A 508-nucleotide genomic window follows, 5' to 3' on the forward strand; every position below is an offset into this window, starting at 1 on the left:
TGGCTCAAAATAGCACAAATTCATTACCTTCCATTTTTGTGAGTTAAAAATCAGGTAGCCTGGACAGTTTTACCATTTAGAGTCTTGCAAAGTAGAAATCTAGGTGTCTGTATTACTATGTCTCCTTCTGCATACTCCGTTGGCCCAGAAAGTCTAGAATAATCTCACTTTTTTAAAGTCAGCTGATTAGCAACCTAAATTCCATATGGAAAATCTCTTTTTCCATGTAAGGTAACACTAGAGGGTGAAAATCATGGGGACCAAAAACCTGCCTACCAAACAAGTTTTGCATTGTTGGCTTAGTGATAGAACATGTGCATTAGGAACTAGACAGATAGGAGATAAGTTCATAAACCTTCACAGAAAACTAGATGCTTAAATTGACCTCCTTCAGAAATCTAACGTTCATGGAATGGCTGAAAGCAAAGCCAGAGTTGTCTTTTTCAAAACATTTTCTTTTCTTCTTCCCTCCTTTCCTTCCTTCTTTCCTTCTTTCTTTTCTTCCTTC

Source organism: Orycteropus afer, unplaced genomic scaffold, assembly GCF_000298275.1.
Source record: "Orycteropus afer afer isolate SDZICR_OR568_19922 unplaced genomic scaffold, OryAfe1.0 scaffold00076, whole genome shotgun sequence".
NCBI classification, from domain to species: domain Eukaryota; kingdom Metazoa; phylum Chordata; class Mammalia; order Tubulidentata; family Orycteropodidae; genus Orycteropus; species Orycteropus afer.